At 37.2% G+C, this 20,786-nt stretch overlaps 2 long non-coding RNA genes across 6 annotated transcripts in view; one reads left to right on the top strand and one right to left on the bottom strand.

Annotated features, from left to right (window-relative positions):
* The window catches only part of LOC111927918 (uncharacterized), a 65,221-nt gene that overhangs the window by 2,828 nt on the left and 41,607 nt on the right, over positions 1 to 20,786 (top strand). For 3 of the 4 annotated variants that reach the window (XR_002863827.2, XR_002863826.2, XR_002863825.2), the window contains exons 2-3: positions 4,433 to 4,495; positions 5,139 to 5,289. This is a non-coding gene — a long non-coding RNA (uncharacterized LOC111927918). Of the gene's footprint in view, positions 1 to 4,432; positions 4,496 to 5,138; positions 5,290 to 11,785; positions 13,297 to 20,786 lie in introns of those variants that run through there. The other variant, XR_002863829.2, reaches the window with a different exon arrangement.
* The window catches only part of LOC111927919 (uncharacterized), a 29,492-nt gene continuing 24,941 nt past the window's right edge, over positions 16,236 to 20,786 (bottom strand). For both annotated transcript variants that reach the window (XR_015286847.1, XR_015286846.1), the window contains exons 5-6: positions 17,014 to 17,199; positions 16,236 to 16,336 (exon numbers count right to left, since the gene is read on the bottom strand). This is a non-coding gene — a long non-coding RNA (uncharacterized LOC111927919). The remainder of the gene's footprint in view (positions 16,337 to 17,013; positions 17,200 to 20,786) is intronic.

Here is a 20,786-nt window from a genome sequence, read left to right as displayed (position 1 = left end):
AAATGCTATATGTTCTTGCACCAGCTCTGGTGTCTGTTTTTTCAAGCTTTCCTACCATTAAACTGAATATTCATGGAAAATAGATTGAGAAAGGGCGTCAATAAAACTGGAATAAATCCAGTATCTTATTCAACTGATTATCCAGGAACAGTTTTGGGCCACTTTCCCAATTCTTATTAAAATAATAAAAAAAAAAAGAGAGAAAGAAGTCCTCTCATCCATTTATGAGTTGTGCCACTTTAAAAGTTGCTATATTCCATTACACAGTCCCCCACCCACTTGTTTGCCCAAATACAGTTTGCTACTAGATGGATCCAGAGCAGCTGCCTTGCCCCAGAACAGCTGCTGGTGCTCTATATTTGCAGCTTCCTCTTGCTCTCTGATACTCCATAAAACTGTTTATATTCCCTGTAAAAGTATTTTCACTCTGTTTGCTTAGTGACCGTGCACCACAAATATTCTCTTTACCACTAACAATCATGAAATGAAAATGTTTACAAAACTTTATTTAGTGCCAGTACCTAATAAACCATAGAAATGCTCTGAAGTGAATGTGTGTATGCAATGTGTGTATGCGTGTATGAATGAAGTATTTACCTAATTTTTCTGTTCAGCAGAGAGGTGGTGATGTACTTTTACTAGCACTACTCCAAGATTGCATGCATTTGGTGTCTACTGCCTGGTTTTATAACTCTTTGAAGCTTATTTATGGTCTGTGGAAGAACTGACATGTGAACTAAGCTAACTATTTTTGCAGCTTTATTTTGGAGCCTTGGCCATATCTATTCAAGATCATGTGTTTATGCCACATCAATGCAAACTCGTTTTTCCTACCTCAGATTGGGTATTTGAGCTAGTTTGTCCTGCACTACTTTGATGCTACCCATCACAAACCATTTGCACTTTTCTTCCTTCATTGCTGTAACCTCATGTGTTCTGAAAGAGGAATTGTCCCACAGCTTTTATTAGGGTGACATGTTTGAAAATATCTGATTCAATACAAGGAGGGCAATTGTTTGCCTTTGAAGGAACCCTGCTTCTTAAAAGGGAATGACAGCACATTTTAGTTCATTGAGTTAATTGCTGCTACCCCAAGAGTCTGAGGTAGACTTATTTGCTCTTCTCTTTGCAGCTGGCTTGTCTTTCTCAGATGATACACAGGGCGGCTGAGCAACACTTGGTAGTTTTCATTCATTCCTTTGCTCCTTCATTTGGTATCTCACACACAGTATGTATCTCCAATGCCAAATCCTCTTTATCAAGCTCACAAAACCAGGCTGTGATGTGTTGCCAGCAGGAACAAAGTGCAGTGGGGTAAAATCTTGGAAGGGAAAGCTTTGCTTATGCACAGAAGGAGTTCATACCCAGCAGCAGCAGCAGGATTTGCTCTCTAGCTGATCTGCTCTCAGTGCAGGGCCGGATTGAGGCAGAACCACCACAGTACCTTGTCTCTCTGAACTCCAAGGACTGAGAAATGGATACTTTGCCTATTGTTTCGGGTATTTTTAAAGCATGTAGTTTGGCTTAGAATATTTATTGCTTTTCTTGTGATCCTGAAATCCGTGACTACTGTCAGCATAGTAGCTGTATTTCTTTTATGCCTAAACTTTGTTCCCACGGTTTATGTGTGCTACAGAGATTCTTTGGTTCAGTGCTTTTTACTAACATGAAAGTGAATAATAATATAGAGGTGGATTCCATATTCTATTTCATATTATATTCTGTTCTATTTTCATATTCTATTCAAGATTCTGATAGTCTTGTAAAAGGGATTTTTTCTATTATGATTTTTTTTCTGCTTGATAATTTCTTTTACACTGCAAACCAAGGACATAACTCAGAAGCCTTCAGCTGGGTGTAGTGTTTCAGTTCCTTTCCTGCCCTTACCAAGTCCAGGAGCCAGTGCTGCTCGGAGACAGACTGGGAAAATTTTATTTCAAAAATACATCTCTGTTGCCTCTTGCATTACAAGAGTTTCACACTCAACTTTACCTTTCACAGCAGCTAAGGGTCAGTCTAGAGAGGACCCAAAAATTTTGCTTGCCACTATTAACAGCACTGCCACAAGCACTGCCAGACTTTATGCTCTCTTAACTGGATCTCACAACACAGGTAATATATAAACCAAGATAATAATAAAATATGTTCTGACAGATGACTTTGGGCTAAAAGAGTTTGCAATAAGACAGCACACAATATAGGGTTTTTTTTTTCCCCCAGGATCTCTGTAGCTGACCTATTCTTAAAATTAAGTTTTGCGGTGTGAAGACTTTTGAGCCTTCCAAACAAAATCATTCTAAATGTTCATTAAATTTGCCTCTATATATCTTTGTCTGATGATAAATACTTTCCATTTAAAACAGTACTTGATTTCAGTATCTCTTGACAGTGAAGAGGTTCTTTTTCTTTGAGGATTAAAGACATTGCACCTGCTCCTCTTTCTCTTTTTATAGTGCATAAACAGATAATATGTAATACTTTTACCTGGTATTCTTCCACAACATTCATGTTACAGCAGGTACCTCTATAATTCAATAAAGGTACCACAGATTGGCTTCTGTGCACTGAGGAACAGGGTTTGTGTTTCTGCGAGTTCCTCTTTGGGAAAGTAGCCAGAGCTACCTCATGCACCCTAAATTTAGAGAGGCCTTTGTTTGTCCAAAGCAGTTCAGAATGTCTGATACTATAAAATGTGTGGGAGAGATGGTTTTATCTTTTAAGCATCCTTATCCATAGCTTCAGGAATAACTAACTTTTCCCTAAAATCTGTAGTCTGCACATGTTTTAGATTAGTGTCATTTGTGTTTTTGTAGGTTTTATGAGTTTTTTTAAAATAATTTTCCTGTTTTCTGAATAAATTATGTGAAACATCTGCCCTAAATTTAATCTATCAAGCTCATAAAGGGAAAAGGCAGACGTTTTATGAGTGATATTATAAAATTTAGATAATTATCTTGTTTGTTTTAGCAGTTTCTATTTTGGTCCCTGTACAGTATTCTTCCATTAAAAGACAATTTTTATATGGCGTACTGGTAAAGGAGAACAGCCAGTGATCACATAAAAAGTACATTTAATAGTGGTCCTGTTAATCAGTAATATTCTGTGTATTTTTAACTGAACTATATTAATTGTGTAAGCATAAACCTAATCTCAAACCTGTTATATGGTTTCCAGATTAAAAAAGGAAAAAAAGTCTCTGTAGAGACAGCATATAATTCCTGTAGCTTTCACTAGCTGTGCAATTTATGTCAGTTCAAGTAGGATATACAAAGCAGAGCAATGAATGCAAGATGGACTTATGGCACCCTTTTCCTCTGCCATCTGCATCAGTTTGGTGAAGTTTTGCCATCTTGCATCTACCACGTGTACAAATCTTTTTAATGCAAGGTGGAAAATTATTCTGGGGAGACATCATCATGTGCACTCCTGTTCTTATCTCCTTTACTAGGCATCTGCCACTGTCTGCTGTCAAAGACAGCATCCTGTGCTAGGGTAAACCTCTGGTATGCCCTGATGTGGTTATCCTTGCTGCTCATCAGCTTATTCCTGACTTTTTTGATTGTTTGGTTTTTGTTTTGTTTTGTTTTGTTTTGTTTTGTTTTGTTTTGTTTTACTTTGTTTTGTTTTGTTTTGTTTCAAAGCAGCTACTTCCACTGACTTTGCAGGATGGAACCTGGAAAGTTCCATATATATGAAGTCCCAAATAATAGGACATATAAATATATAAAGACCCAAATATAATAATAGTATAGGTATAATAATTAATTAATATATATAATAATAGTTAATAATATACATATAATATAATAATAAATAAATATATATATATAATATGCAAATATATGAAGTCCCAAAATATAGGATCAAAAATGAATGTCACTTTATTTAAGAGAAGGTGCTGGTGGTTCAGTTTAAGAAAAAAAAAGGAAAAAAACAAAGCCACTGCAGCTCTCTTCCTTGTAGTCATCTGTGAGAATACTCACCAAACAAACCTTACTGGAGTTGTGAGTGATCTTCCTTGTCTCAGAGCTGGATCACAACCTTTCAAAACCCATATGGATTCACAATAATGTTTTGATGATGTTGATGAGACCTCACCTCTTGTGCGCAGTTTTTGGATGACTCTTGCTCCATCTCATCTTTTGCCTTCTTTAAACTCTTCTAAGTCTTGTTCAAGGATTTTCTTTCCTGATTTCCACAGTACTTTTCTCTGCCCATACATGCTCAGCTTGCCTTCTGGGACTTCGTGCAGCCCAGGAGGTCCAACGTGTCTAGTTAAAGTAGGATCTGTGCTGGCCTAGTGGGAGACACTGATCCTTTCTGGGTCCAAAAATTTTTGCATGTTCTGTAAAAAATAAAAAAGTGATTGAAAATAAAATGCTCCATAGAAATATAATGATTTTCTTGTTTTGGTTTTTTTTTTTTTGGTTAGCAATGTGAAATCAGTGCATCTTTCTGAGGGCTATTTATGTTGCAGAGGAGCTGAGAGGGGAAGGTAAGAGAAGCATGCGTGTTGCTTTTCAGTGCAGAGAGTCTGCATTTTTATCCCCCCACTATATATCAATGGATAGAGAATTCATTCATTTGGAACTTACTAAACGGTGCCAGAAGGCAACAGAAAATAATAGCTTAGCTGTATGAATGATATGCAGTTTATGCCCAGAGTCTGTTATAATTTGTTGGGACTTCAGGGTTTAAAAGACAGATTTTTCAAAATTCCTGTTAATCCAAAGTCTATGCCAACAAGGTTCCAGGGTCACTAGTTAAAATTAAAATTCTCCTTTATGGGTAGAACATGCTATAGCATGCATTTGTAGTCACTGTTCTCATATTAGTAGGCAGGAATAACTCTGTTATTCTCTGAAAATATCTGAATAATTTTTCTTCCTTTCTGTTTGAGGATTCTTGATTTCCACACAATCATCCATGACAGACTTTTACTGAAATATTTTTTTCAAATTTTTCTGACCAATCACTGCCCTAAATTCAGGGTTTTGTTAACTTCTCTTTGCTGTCTTTGCTGTTATTCCTGCTCCCCATCTGGCTAGACATAAAAATTTTCTTTCCTGATAAGTAGTTTTAATGGAATAGGTGCTGCAGACCAAACAGAGAGATCTGTGACCCCATCTGGATTTCAGGCTCTCACTGCAAGCCAGTACCACAGCTTCAGGGGGATTTGAGCCACACGAGCCCAGGATGCCGGTGAGAGGCACTGCAGCTCTCCCTGATTCTCCAGCGAGGCCCACCCGCCGTCCCCGTGTCTGGTCCAGCATCACACGCGTTCACAAGGTGTGCCACGCCACTCCAGCCTGTCCTGCAGCCTGTTCCCCACACCTGTGCTACGGGGCAGGGAGCAGATTTAGGATGTGGCTACTCACAATCTTCCTCTGTTGCAGCAATTTCTGGTAGCTGGCTTTGATATTTATCTTCTCTAGGCAAGTGTCCGTGACCAGCCATTTAAACTTTGATTTTTAACCAAGCTGCACTGCTTTGTTGGTGTGGCCTGCTTCCAAGTATCGTCGGAATTCCTGGGAAATCAGTGGGCTTTCCAGTACTTCCCAATGAAAAAGTCATGCTTGCCTGTAATCCCATGCTGGGACTAAGAGCACTAACTGAAGTGCATATGAGAAATAGCAAGGGGCATTTTTACCTCAGAAGCCAATGAAGGAAAGGGAGTTTAAGCAAGAGGAGACTTTGGGGCTTCTGTTTTGTTGCAGTGTGAACAGAGCCAGAGGGCAAATTCTTCCCTCCTGCTCAGTCTCATTATTCTGCCCTCTGTATATCCCACCAACCCACTGACATCCAGAGCAGGGAAGGGAAAAACACACTTCTGGGACCTAGCAGGAGAGCTCCCTATTCTCCTGTATGTGTGAATCTGGTATAAGCCAAATCAAAGCACATAATTAAAATATTTTCTCCTTTATATGTTTTCTGTGATACAAGTTCTTTGAGGATTCAAAATGCCAGGAGGGATTGCCAGTGTTTCATCTGGTTAGTTTACGTGCTGATTGATGACTTTGATAATATGTGTAGTTTAATGATATTTACACTGTTTGTCCAGTTAGGTATATTAAAAGAATGTTGAGAAAATAGTAGACGTGCTAAAATCCTATGGTAACAGCTCATACGTTTAGTGGTGTTTTGTTGTGAACAAAGTCATTTTTCAGCCAAGTCATAAAGTAGCCTAAAAACAAGTGTGGCACTGTTTGCTTCAAATGAGCCTGTTGCCATGTGACCACCATTCATCTGACATCATTACTGACATAGCTTTCCTTAGTATGATATCTGATTAAGGCTCCCAGCCGTGGTGGAGCCAGACTAAGTAGTCTGAGTGAGGTGGCTGAGGAAAGTTAATGTGTCAATGTTACTACTGGGGGAGAGCTTCTGCTCAAACTTTCCTTCAGAGAATGAGGATAGAAATGGCTGAAGGTCTTTCTAATGGGAATCTTCTGAAAATATTTGAAGATCTGGTAGTAATTAATGATGTGCTGAACTCCAAAGAGAGATGTAAGTTCAGTTCAGCAAAACATAGAGATACTCTTTCTGTGTGAGGAAATGCAAATATGGAGAAGAATTGAAAAAAGAAAAATTAGCTAAAAAATGAAATGAATCACATATTTGCAGAAACCAATTCATTAAATATCTGTGTACCATGTGTATATATTTCTGGCTTGTACATGTAAATAAACAAATAACCTTTTTTTAGCATCTAAATTTCTCTTTTATTAAAAAAAATAGAAGGTTTGAGGTATTCTTGTTACCTCAGGAAAAGATAGTTTTCAACAGGTACAGTGAAAAATAATTTGCAATGTCTGTCTAAGATGGGATAAATTCCACTGTTTCTGTTTGGGCTTTTGAAATCCACAAAGATTACCACTTAATCTAGTAATCTGGAAAACATACTGACTAGCCTGCTGTTTTTTGAAAGCATAACGATTAGCCTGAAAAAAATATCATAAAGTAATATTCTTTATGATGGAATGAATGGAATGATGAAATAATTTTTTTTAGTAATTCCATTTCCTAAATCTGTTCTTGCTCTGTGCTCCAATTTTGGTTATGAATAAGGGACTTCTACTAATATTGTTCAATTTTTCCTTTTAAAATTAGAATATGGTAGGTTGTTTCCATTGCACAGATGCCTTAATACTTGATATATCTATTATACTTTGAAGTGCTGTGGGACTAAGACCCATCTTAGACTGGTATGAGACTCAGATCCACAACGAAAACCTCCAAAGTGCTTGAAGTATTACCTTCTACTTGATGCTCAAGTGATTTAAGAACATTTACATTGTCGAGGTGACAGGGAAGCATAAACCAAATAAGTTTTAGTGGGAAGTATGATTCCTTGTGCCTAGATCATCTTGGGAAAAGAATTTAGGTCAAAGAGAGGAGTTAAGGGTTTGACACTGGAAAGAGATCAGTAACCTCTCCAGTAGGTTACATATAGTTTAACAAGCACTTTTAGGTGATAGAAATCTTTAATTTATAGATTATAGATTTATAAATGTATAGATTATAATATTAAATGATGGTCTGACCCATAGTATCTGGGCAGTGACTTTGTCTAGATGACCAAAATCAGCAGTTCAGGAAGTGTACTGTGTTTGCATGGCACTTTTTCTTAAAAGCACCATCAAGTGATACAAGCCACTGCAAATTCAGAAAGGGAAAAAAACAAAGGATATGGCTTCAAGTCAAATTGCTCAGATGAGTCTTATTTTTTCTTGTACAAATATACCTGAAAAAAAAATAGACCCTATTTCTAAGAAATACTGAAATATCCTTGGTATGAGTTACTCACCCATATTCAAAATCTTTAATGGTCTAAATTCTGTATCATTTGGCTTGTGGCCAGCCAATAGCAAATGCCAAGATTTAATGGGGGATTAAATTGTTGCTATTTGAACATTAATTCTTCAATAAAACAAATGAAATGAAAGGATAGACTTATACATTGAGCTGCAGTTTATTTTTGCAAGAAAATGTAGTAGAGTCTGCCTTATCTTCACATAGTTTGCAAAAATTTAATAAAAGGTATTTGTTTCTGCTCAAAGGAATAATGATAAAATCACTTCAAAACTGCTGGAAAAAATGCTGACTATTAATCTGCTACAGCCTTTTAAATGACTGATCATACACATTTAATCTTCTTTTCCTTTAATTAGAAAAGGTTGTAATGTGATAGATCCATTTGACATTAGACTCAGCAACACATTACTTAGATGAAATCACACTTAAGAGTACTGCAGACTGGATCTGAGTAGCTCAGCTGATAAGGCACTGGTTTGTCATCTACAAGACAACAGTTCAAGACTTCTCTGATTTCTTAAGTCAAATTAATTTAGTTATGTCAGCTATGCTGCCATAAGATGATAATCCAAGCTGCATGGATGCCAGGCATACTATTACCTTCTTTGGCTAGATTGAAACTGTGTCAGAAACACTGGGGGTAGCTAGAATTCACTGCAGGTGTGGTGAGAAAAATGGAGCACATGAATTCCAAGAATTCTAAAATAAGTGTCAATATATAATTGCTCCTTCAATTCAACAGGTCTATGTTTTTTTATTTCCTGTCAGACCCAGAGTGAAACATGTCACACCCACTTGAACTCTGGCTGGACCTAGGATCTATCTATTAAGTTTACTTAAAATAACCCCTCAACAATCTCACTGGAACCCTCATGTTACTGCCTTCTCTGTGCAGAGCTCTAGCATGCATTATTATCATGACTCAGCAGAGGAATTAGTCACTTTGTGTGTTTCTAGGCTCAACCAACACATTGCAAACCATTTCTCTGAAGCCACACAGTCTCCATTGAAAAACTCTTTTCTAGGGTGCCTATTTCCTCTATGAATTTCCACTGTGACAGTAAATCTTTACAGGAGAGATATGAGGATAACAGGGCCTAAATGCTTACAGAGAAAACACAAACATTCTTGGGCAAAAGTGACTCACTCAGTGAGAGATAAAGGGGCTGGAATTTTCCTAAGGAAATGTCTTATTAACTTATGTTTTATGTCCATATCTCTGTCAGAAAAAAACTGTCATTCTCTTACCTCTCCAACAACTTCCATTTCAGCCAAAATTTTGTAGAGGGAGAAAATATAAAAATATCCCCCAGTTTTGTCAAAATATGTGGCTGGATAGAGAAACAAAGTCTTTTATCAGCCCCACTGATAAAAAAAAAAAATGAGCATGAATGATTTGTATGGATATTCAGAATATCCACTGATGAAAATATTGCGATGAAGATTCTGCAACACATATACCCACTGTACTCCTAGCACTGTGCATGGACTTCCATCCCAAAGTAGTAAGTCTGCTGTTTTGTGAATATCTATGAGAGCATGTTGACAGAAATCAGCATAAAAGAAGAATGAAATAATTTTGATACTGGAATGAACTGCCCAGATTTATGTAACATTTCAGAAACCTGGAAACAGTGGTACATTCAGTGACCTTAAATCTGAAACTAGTGATGCTAAAATAACATCCCGCTCTTTTTTAATGCCAAGAGAAGGTATTTAAGCTTGTTGCAAAAGATTAGGATATCAGAGACAGAAAGAGGGGTGCAAATACAAGTTTGGAAGTAGTGTTGACTGTAGAGATTTGCAGTGTTGTGAACTTCAAGCAAGGCAATTGATAGCTCAGGTGGAAGATAACTGATCTCCTGAAAGTGTGTCATGTGCCACTGTCGTGCTATTTCCAAGAGACCTTGTTTGTTATGGAGGTGTGTAATTGAATTTCTTATTCACAATTAATAAATATGCTTTACATTAGCCTTCTCGTGTAAATTCTACATTCATATCTCAGTTATAGGATTTAGTGAGCTGGTAGTGTATCTTCAGTTTTTGCAACAGACTCAGTGATGATCAAATTTCTCAGGAATGATTGTCCACAATCCTTCAGAGCTTGTAAAACTTTTACATTTATCATAGAGCAAATAATCTGGTAAGCAGCCAAGCCTTCATTTTCCATCAAAGAATACTAAAAAGAATCCAATTCCAGGAATCTGATGCAAATGTGTTTTCTGTGAACTGCTGTGTATCCATGCACAGTTTAGAAGACGACATGAGAGAAGTTATTTAATGAGTAAAATATTGTTGTTTCTCCCCCTCCCTCCACTAGAATTCTACATATCAACTTTTCCAAGACACATATGCTCATTTTAATGACTTGAAATACTTTCCTAATGATTAAATTCTGCTTAGCTCTAGTAGACTCTTCCAGAACTTTTATAAACCAACGTAATGTATGCATCTGATGATAGGCTGTAAACATTCATTTGTAGGTCACTAAAAGCAGTGCTTGGAAAACTGAACTGTCCATAACCAACTTTGTTTAACAGCTTGTGTGATATTCACTCCTAAAATTATGTCTTGTGACTCAATAAAGACTTTTGGCAGTGCATAAATGCTGTCCAGTTGTCCAAGATGTCCAGCTACTTGGAACTGTGATGTCTAAATTTTTTAGTTGCATTTCCACAATTCTTCTGAGTCATGAAGTTCAAGTTGGCTTGAAGTTCAGTTGGGTGCTTGACCTCAAGATGGACTTCTTGAAGATTTGAAAAGTGAAAATCAATCGTATAATGTGAAAGTAGTGTTTTCATGCTGGTAGGGATTTTTGATTTCTATACTTTTCAATAACTTCCAGACACAAAAATGGGGTAATTTTATTAGTGTGAAGCAGGAGGCTACTGTCTGGCACCTTAGATCTCAGGACCTTCAGGAGATAACTGGCACTTATACATGCAGGTGACTGAATAAAGACCAGCTGGGCCAAAAACAAACGATGACACGAGGTACTATCTCCAGTGCAACTTTTATGGTGAGGCAATCTGATTCATCTTCTCAATCATTAGCACTAGAATAGTTCAGCAACATGTGCAGTTATCAGCTCTCCTGCATGTGGAACATGGAATGTGGTGCTGTCCCTGTCAGCATCTTTTGTGCTCTTTGGTGTCTCACTTCACAGTAAGTACTGAGAGGTTGGACAATATTAGGCATCTACTCTTCATACACAGACTGGTAGAGGTTAAACCTTCCTAAGTAACCACAGCTGCTGACAAGGAACACAAATTTGTATGTTGTTGTTTGGGATTTTTTTCCTTGCTCACCCACAACATTATTTAACAATCTAAAACATTTACTGTAAAATCACCTTATTAATTATGTAGTTTCCTCTTGTTCCTAATGTCAAGAAGACATGACACAGAGCAGTGAAGGACTTATGGAGATCATTGGGCTCTGTGTCACCTTCCACCCCTCCCAAAACAATTTGCATATTCACCTCTGTAGGGATTAGGAAAACCTTTCAGGACTTCATGAGACAGAGATGGCACAGGAACTGTGCATTTATTCTGCAGCCTGAGAAACCAACCTTGCCCAGGTTTCCTGCCATTCATCAGAGTTCACATCTCTGTGCACAGTGCCCTTCACCAGCTCTTCTTTCAGTAACTCCTGCACGTATGCCAAGAATCCCATGGATCAATGACACTCCAGCTTCCATCTTTTACAGAAGTAGGATGTTAATTTCCCCCATTTTTTATTCTGGTGGCCAAGTTTCTAGTCCTTCTGACATCTTGACTCTGGATCCCTTTACTTATAAAATTTTTAATGTTTTCCATTGGGTCTTCCTGCTCTGTTCTCTGGGTTCTTGTCTTTTTTTCATGTTTCCAAATCCACTTTTTCATTGCTTCCTCTTTACCCCACATCTGCTGTTGCTTTGTTGCCTGCTGTTTCTGTCTTCCTGTATTGAAGCTTTTGTTTCTTCCCACAGGCTGCTCTGGAAATCTCCTTTTATTTCTTTGGTAGACTCTCAGCCATTATCTGCTCACACATAAGATTAATTTGCTGCCTTTGAGGTGTGCAGGCAGTAGGAAGTAGCAATAGTAGAATTAAACAGTCTGGAGAGCATGGCTGTTCCCCAAGCAAGGTTTTCCTTGTGTTTTGGACTGCATCTGTGTCTATGGGTTTCTGGAGCACTTTGGCACTTATCAGCTGAAACATTTCCTGATGGTCATCTTATAAAAGGAGCAACTGGGGCTGGTGTTGGATTTTACTTTACCATGCTACTCAGAAGCTAATGACATGACCAGGGAGGGAGAAAAAAAATAAACTGCTATGGACGTTTTGTGGAAGTTTCTTGAATGTTGTATAATTTTCTTTAATGAGCAGTGGAGGGGTTTTTTGCAGATTTTTACTGATATGTACAGATTCCATTAAAATATGAAGTCTCTCAAACTCCAAGTCAGAATGGTTCATAGTCACTTACTGATATTTCAAAGTTCTTTGCTAAAATTTTGTACTTTGAACCTCCAAAAGAAAGAACCATGCTAATAAAAGTTTTAAAAAAACCCCAGCAACAAAGCCCAAAGCGAAAACCTGGACATAACTTTTGTTTTCAACATTACTATTTGTAGTTCTTTGGACTATCTTGGCATTTCAGTATAGTTTTCCCATATTTCAGATGTCACCATGAATAAAGAGTTAAGCAGAGATCATCTCAACCTCTACTTCATTATACAACTGTTTAAATCCAGCTGACACCCTGAATCTCAAAACCAAATAAAGTAGATCTGGAAAATATTCAGAGAGCGGGGACAGGATTGCATGAGCAAAGAAAGGCTTGGTTTGAAAAAAAACCAAAACATTTTGGAAGAGATATAGAATGGGGGAGGCAGAACATGAAAGACACCAATAAACTTGAGACTAGCATGGAGACGTTAAAAAGACATTAATTGTTTGTTATTTCTCTAAATATTGCAACTAAGGATCATCAAAGCAAACAGAGAAAAGGTTCTTAGCGCAGATTGATAGATCATGTGAGAGCTCTTTACCCAAGTGTGTAACAAATACTAAAAATTTTTCTGGTTTGTGAAGAAGTTTGGCATATACATGAAGCAACTAATTGATGTGACTATACATACAAAAGTAGTTTTTAGCTAATCCTTAAAAAAAAACAAAACAAAAAAAACAAAAACCAAACAGATTCTGAATTTATCTTCATTTCCAGGAGATGATTTTAAGGTGTTCCACTCTTGGAGACCAGGTGTACTTATATGGACTATAAGTAGTGTATGTAGTACTTACTATTTTATTGTTATTTCTCACTTCACAGAATTATCTGACAGGTGATTTTTACTTGTTCTAACAACAATATATCTACTTGCCAATTAAAAAAATATATTATATTACAACCATTGTAAAGCGGAAACTGGAGGCAAGAAAAAATAGGGAAAAAGGTCACCACAGTTTTTACAGATTTATTATTATGCTTAAATTGATACTTCAGATGGTCTTGTTTTCTACTGACTGTCCTTTCTTAGCTGTTATATTTTAACAGCTTGGTTGAAATTCTCCATTTTATTGGCTCTTTTGAATGATATATATTTAACATCCATTGCTATTTGAGAACTTTTTGGATAGAAACAAAAAATATGACCGTGCCCCAGAAATGCAGAATACTGTTTGTGAGTAAAAGCCTAAGCTGAGAAATCTACAGATACAACTGCTGGGAGGGTATTTCCTGTTCTAGTTCTCAAGACAGATTTGGCAAGACACAACACTGGGACTCTGGTAAGGAAAATAGATTGCAGGCTTTTAATCTCTGCAAGCTCTCGAAGAACTCAATCACTCAGAAAAATTGGCCCTAGAACTTAGTGAATACTTATTATCTATTTTACTGCTCTGTTCAATTTTGTTTTAATGAGTCCTGCTAGATAACATGAAGTCTGGTAGCAATGCTGGATTTCTTTTGAAGCAAGTTTAATTTTCATCCTGATCTTTTACATTATGCCTGCTCTTGGTTTTAGAGTATTTAGCCAAAACATTTATTTGTGTCCACTTTTGTAGCAGTTTTTTTTAAGATATGTAGAAAATTGAAAAGAAAACTGCTGCAGAAACGAAAACAAACAAACAAACAAAATAACAGAGCATAATACAGAAAGGTATACTGGGATCAAGGGAGATACCTTTCCTAACCTAAAATTTAATACTCATAAAGGTAACAAACCCAACTGCACTAATTTTTTTCTTTACCAAAAGACATGTATCTGTAGGCTTGCTAAGATAGGACAAAAAATCAAATGGATTCAAGACAGCTTTATTTCTTGCAATGCTTTTCCTTACACGTGGGGAAGACCAAAAAAAAAGTAAAGGCTGCATGTGTCCTTTCCTGTCTTGCAACCTTGCAACCTTCAACATCTTGAATTTGGGCTAATATGGGCATGGAATTTGGGTGTGAGCTCAGTTTTGTTAACTGTAGGCCCTGTTACTAATCTGTCCCGTGGAATTTGTCACAACCCTGAACTAGGTCTGTGTGTCGATTAGGAAAGTGAAGCAGGCAGAAATTTAGGTCAAGGGATGGCAAAAAACACTTGTAATTGTCTCCAGTGCTCAGGATTAATCCTCAGAACAACACTGAGAAGAAAGTTGCAATGACAAGGCCAGCAGGCCCTCACGGGGTGAACAAAGTCTCAAAACGCCTGTAAGTTTTGGGAGGCAAAGGTCATAGGAACAATATTGGGCCACTCCAAGCCTATGTCATAAACTGTCAATAAAGAGCTCTTGTGCAGGGCAGGCCTCATGTTTTCTCTGCCTATGTTTGTTTTTCCCCAGCACCCCATCAATTCACAGTGCAGGGTTAATAAAAATCCACACAAGTCTCAAGGTGTTTCCTTTAAACTTCTTTGGAGGTTGTGTCGATAGACAATAACACACATCTGACTTCATGCTCAGACCTCTAGTGGTCCATGCTCTTTTTTGCAGTGCTTTTTAACACACATTGCACATATCTGGCATGATTAAACTGTAGGGCTGCGTTTTTTAATGAAATTAATCTGGACAAAAATTTTGTGTAGCATAAATCATAGGGATCTGTCACAAGAAGAAGACCTGAATCATCTTGGCCATGCTACCAGCATATCTAATCAAATTTATCACTGCATGACAGAGACTCAGCTCCAGGTCTGGTAAAAGAGGAGATGGAGCTGTTCTGTCTGATCTTCCTGGACGTCAATTAATTTTTATTCAACTTTTTAAAAAGCTATCTATGACCTATTTTGCCTTCTTAAACATCTTCTGGCTGTCTTCAGATTTCTCTACATTTCACAAAATTATGCTTGGGCTGAAAATTCATATAAATAACAAGGTTGAAAGAAGAAAAGAATAATACCTTGGAATCACAGCAATTATTCATCAAGTTTAATTGCCATCAGGTCTACTTAAAAGATAGCTAATTTACCTACAAGGCATAGCACAGTGAGAAAGCATTATATGGAAAATACCAGAAAGAGACAATTATTTTAGCAGGTGCACACTGATTCGTGGTTGAGCTAATTTCCAATGTAATGAGATAAGTTCCTCTGTTTTGTTTGGTTTTTTTCTCACAACAATCTGGAAAAATATACTCTTTTAGAGGTCAGTTTTACCAAGGATTTCTGTGAAAATGTTCTGTACATAAATGACAGAAGACCAGATTGATGCTGTTCAAATGTGGCTAGATTTTGCAACCCACTACATTAAGATACAGATAGAGCAACTGAAAATTATTTGATCAGTTGTCTGTCATCTCCAAAGGCTCTGTGATGTTTTATCTCCAGTTCTAGCAATTTAAAAGGTCAAATGATTATTTTAAAGAAAAAACAGCTAAAGCAGAGTGTCAGGAAGTGAGATAAAGAAAATCCTTTTATGTTTGAAAATAAAGTCTTATCTTAAAGTTCACTTCATGTAAAAATAAGGCCAACTCTGAAAAGAACAAACAATATTTTATTTTGTAAAGGAAGTAAATACAATTGGTGCTTTTTTTCAGTAGAATACAAGCATTTTTTTTTCCTATAATTGTCAGTCCTGCACCTATCATAACAACTATGTTTTTTTTTATATATATATATATACAGATATATATATACAGATATAAGCATATATATTTTTTTAAAAAAATATTTATTTTATCCTATGAATAGACTTACTTTTGTGTGATGAAAATGTTGTTAATGAAAGAGAACTAAACCTGAAGTTTCAGGATAGACTTCTCTACAGACAAGCCTTTGCATCACAGGATTCAGAAATTATTCTGGAGAAGAGGAAGTTTTAATAAATCAGAACTAATAAGATCATGACTGAGAAAATGATCTACTACAATTTTTTTTTATCATAGGTTTATTGTAATTAAGCTATCTTAAAGCACTTTAGCTTGCTGTATAAAAAAATCTTATATGTTTTTATTTATTCAGGGTATTTATTGGCTGCAGAGCTGTCATTAGATGTTTGTGTACCAGCTGCTGAAACCTCCTCTTCACCTCCTTATCGTCTTCATTTCACAGAAATTCTGCAAGAGAGGAATTGGAGTCCTGGCAGAATGACCAGAAGTGTGACATTCAGGAGAGGGGAAAGGAATTTCTGTTAACCTCCTGCATGAGGCATTAATAGTAATCTCCTTTAAAAAGCTTGAGGAGATCTACCTAGGCTGCTTAACAGAAGTCTGCCCTTATGATAAACAATACATGAATAAATGTAAGTCAATTAATGTGCAAACAGAACCCCTAAAAAACACCTTGCTAGATAAAGACTGACCAATAGGACTCATCTCTGATATATCTCAAGACAACATGGTACCTTACTTGCTTTTTAACATATATCCTCATCTGAAAACAAGGTGGTTCTTGGCATTTGAATGCCTGTTCTACCAGTCCTTCAGTCTTTTCTGATTTAACCTCATCTATTCTGTCACAACAACCCCATGGAGGACTGCACAGTAGCTGGAAGGTTTCCCAATGGAAGAGGACTTGAGGGTGCTGACTATCAGCAGGAGAACATGAGCCAGTGTGTGCCACTGGAGAGGCCACACCTTGAATCCTGCGTCCTGTTCTGGGCCCCTCACTGCAAGAAGGACATTGAGGTGCTGCAGTGAGTCCAGAGAAGGGCAGTGAACCTGGTGAGGGAGCTGGGATTGTTTAGTTCTGAGAAAAGGAGACTCAGAGGAGCCTTATCACTCTCTACACTCACCTGACAGCAGGCTGTAGTGAGGTGGGTGTTGGATTCTTCTCCCAGGTGACAAGTGACAGGATGAGAGGATATAGCCTCAAGATGCACCAGAAGAGGTTCAGGTTGGACATCAAGTAGAATTTCTTCATGGAAAGGGTTGTTAAGCATTGGAACAAACTTTCCAGGGAGATGGTAGAGGCATCATTCCTGGAAGTATTCAAAAAATGACTAAAAATTACACTTAGTGCCATGGTGTATTTAACAGGGTGGTGATCAGTCAGAGGTTGGACACAATGATCCTGGAGGTCTTTTCCAGCCTTAATGATTCTGTGATTCCATCATATTTCACATTTTTTCATCATTAATGTACAGAATAATGAAATATATAGTATAGTATATCTGTCAAATGAGTAGAGTCTACAGAGTTCTTGGTGATCTCTACATAATCTGAAAGGTGGTAGCACTGAGAACTTTGAGAACTTGTGTCGCAAAATAAAAGTTCTTCTACAATGTGTCTTTATGCCCTACCGTAAAGGTATGAATGTAGTCAAAAGTACAGAAAACTGTGGAATTCCTATTTGCACATTTATATTGTTTCCAGGTTGTTTTCTTGTAATGGCTCTTTATATCAGTGGAAAGAATTGTATTTTTCATGTCCCAAGCAAGCCAATTGATTCATTGTCAATGGTTCCAGTTTTATTACTTCCATTCTACAAAAATATTCTGGAAGCATTTGGTAACATATCACAATAAGTAATTCTTTGAATTAGAATATTTTTCTGAAAAATTCTCACATATTTTTAACAAACATGTCTTCTGTCAGACAAACCTTTCTTACAAGAAAAACAAGTTACTGAATAACTGAATAAAGCAGTATCATCTGACATTACCATCACAGAATTATAAATAATGAATTAGTGGAGAGAATTACTTTGAGGAATTTCATTGAGTTGAAAAGAATTTTCTATTAGCCTTGATAGAAAATTCCATCACCAATTTTTTCTTCCTCTGGAGGAATATTTTTTAGATAAAGAAATAAGCCATACCTATTTAATTAAGCCATGCCTATATAATTAATTAGCTATTACTAATTATTCCCTCAAATCCAGTCTTTAGGTAAAACTTTTATTATTGCCTGTCAAGAACTTTAAAATGACAATAACAAGAATTATGTTTATTTTGTTTGGGGTAACACCAACACCAAAATATTTCTGCAGCAAAAAGCATCCAACCTTCCAAATTGTCCAAGTCTATCAAATACTTCTCATTTTAATTTAGTTAGTTTTCTACAGCAGAAAACAGAGGCATTTTATTGAATTCTCCCAAATTACAAATGTAATGCGCTTTCACAAAGAAACGAAAAAATGACTTTTGAACCACTGGTATTGGTAGGAATATCCCATTTCTCCCATCAAAACATATGGGCAAGTTAAAGCCTTATTCCTATACAGAGTTTCTGCTTTTTGCATTAGATATATTTTGTAAGATGCATAGCTTAAGGCTTCCCTTTTTTTATTCAAAATAATGGGAAATTTTCCACCTAGGTTAAATGGAATGTAATATGGTTCACCAGGCTTTAAACTACAGACTAGGAAAACCATTTGGCTAAAATAAAACTGACCTGAAGCCTTATGCAAGACTTAAACAAAACTTTGTAGTTTGCAAAAATCTGACTTCAAATAACCTACAAGTTTAAAATAGTCATCATGGCAGGGAAATAATATAATATTTGGATATTCAATAAGGCTTATACCCTTATTTTGGAGATCTTGATTGGGTTCAGATAATCATCCAGATTTTTAGATGCTTATTTAATTGAACCTCTAAACCTTTTGACTTTGCCCATCTCCACTTTAAAAATGCTCTCTGGGAAAGTTATCCAGATGTCAGTTCTACAAAAGCACACCTGGCAAAACAACATCTGCCTGACAATGACTTAGTGAGCCTCAGTAAAGGCTGACATATGTGCACATGCAATTGGACCTTATACCAACAAAGTGTTTTACATATTAGTGTACACTAGGGAGTCCTGAATCCTGACAGAAAAATATGATGGCTTTTACACTTTAAATTACAGTGAAGCTGTATCCACAGATGGTGCAGGTACAACATGTGCTCTTATACAGCTGGCAGGTAAGGGGAGGTAATTTCCCTAACAGTCTCTTCCTGATTTCCAGTGTTTGTTTCGATGCAGTTGCAATTTGAGATCAGCATTCTGAGAGGAGTTAGTTCCAGCTGCTGGTATAATGGTGACTGAAATCTCCGGTATCAATGAAGAGTCTTCTGTTGATGCTTACAGATAACAAAATATCATTTGTCTCTCCTTTATTACAGCATCTCTTTCATAAGGTATGTGGGGCACAGTTTGTTGTGGTTTGGTCAGTCACAGGCCTTGAGTAAGTTAACAGAGTTTCTTTGAGATTAGTCAGCTGGAGAACTCACAGAGCCATTCCTATGTGCCAAATGGCCATGCTTTGAAGATAGGGAAAGTAAATCCTACGCAGTCAGGTTCTTGCAATCTCACAAAGGAGCTTTAATTCTGAAGGAAAAAGGACTGATACGTAGTCTGTTCTCTTATGCTGACCTTTGTTTTAAAACCATAACAAAAATTCCAGGAAATATTTACACTTGGCCAGATTCTGAAAACAGGACATGGTCCAGCCGACCACCAGCATCTGAGTGTAAGGCAGGACACTTATGTTCACAAGACAGAGCAGCACTGCTACACTTCCTGCTTCAGAGAAGCAGAAACCCTCTAATGCAGGATTTATTAATTTTTTTCCAATGAAAAATGTAGTGCATTCCTATGGATACCCAACCTGACTCATAGTCCTTCTCTTTCTCAACCTGCCCAAAATCTTTATGCTTTTGTGGGACTTGTGCCTTACAGAGCTCAGTCGTAGAGGACCAAACCAGTAATGCTTTTAGAAGGGCAAGGCTGAACTTTCAACAAGGTGTCTTCAGAGGATAAATGGCCAGGGATAAAAGTTGTCTGTAAGATTTAGGAAAATCCTCTGCCTACTTCTAGTAGGCTTAATCTAAGCCAAGAGTGTGCTCATCCATTTTTAAAGGAACCCTTTCCTTAAAGCAACCTCTTGTTTTGGCATCTGCAGCTCATGGAAATGTTCTTTCGTTTCCAGACATCAAGGAGTGGCTGTGTCATAGCATAGGATTAACCAGGAATAGTTCCACAAGTGAAGTTGTATAGCCTAGTGACTCGGGAAAAATGTGCCAGAAGTGCAAGTTTGCAGAGTCTGCACTAGAGGCACACTAGGTTCTGCTGGAAGAACATAACAAAAATAATTTCCCTGTTTTCAAGCTGGTTGTTTATGTGTTGTCTTTAATCTCTTTTACTTGGGCATTTAACTGTTCATGTTCAAAGCCTGTACTACACAGCTGCCTCTTCCAAACCATTTCCAACCATTTCCTTGGGTCTCAGCACCTTGATATCTCTCAGCTCACTTCTGTACTCTAGAGTTTTCCAAAATCTTGGCTTGGTCAGCTGTATGATAGCATGTGACTCGCGTTTGGACAATGATGTCAGCAGACATAAGGATTGCCCGGGTATAAAGCTGTTTCCTTAACAAAGGCACTGTTCCTGATACAGTGCATCACACCCATCCCCCTCTTCATGGGTATTCATGGATAGATTCTTTTTTAAATGCTGAAAATTCTGAAGTCAGATTTCTTTCCCTGGAAAGGGGTATAAGTAGTGAGTAGCTGCAGGTTAGACTATGCCTGCATCTGGAATCAAATAGCCTCTTGGGACCTGACCTTAGAGACCAAGGCCAAAT

Source organism: Cyanistes caeruleus, chromosome 5 (assembly GCF_971803275.1).
Source record: "Cyanistes caeruleus chromosome 5, bCyaCae1.hap1.1, whole genome shotgun sequence".
In the NCBI taxonomy this organism is placed as follows: Eukaryota; Metazoa; Chordata; class Aves; order Passeriformes; family Paridae; genus Cyanistes; species Cyanistes caeruleus.
Note: the sequence above shows the minus strand (reverse complement) of the source record. Positions and strands in the feature narration are given on the sequence as shown.